This window comes from Penaeus monodon, chromosome 15 (genome assembly GCF_015228065.2).
Source record: "Penaeus monodon isolate SGIC_2016 chromosome 15, NSTDA_Pmon_1, whole genome shotgun sequence".
Classification (NCBI taxonomy): domain Eukaryota; kingdom Metazoa; phylum Arthropoda; class Malacostraca; order Decapoda; family Penaeidae; genus Penaeus; species Penaeus monodon.
Window position 1 is genome coordinate 9,405,686 of NC_051400.1, and position 256 is coordinate 9,405,941.

A 256-nucleotide genomic window follows, 5' to 3' on the forward strand; every position below is an offset into this window, starting at 1 on the left:
AGCTGATGACGGGAGATGGAGTCTTTCTATGACGTCATCAGGGTTTCCCGCGTTTTTCCCGAAATTCGAATTTGTTTCGTGGCGGATTTACTTCAGAGGCGGATGACGTCAAAACTACAAACGTTATTAAATTCAGTTGTTCATTAAATTGATGACGTGATATCAAAGAGAATGATTTGAATTTTGTTACATCCTGATAGCGTCATATCCTTTGCCGATTTTCAAGATTACCCTTTGCCTATCTAAGAAAACAAAC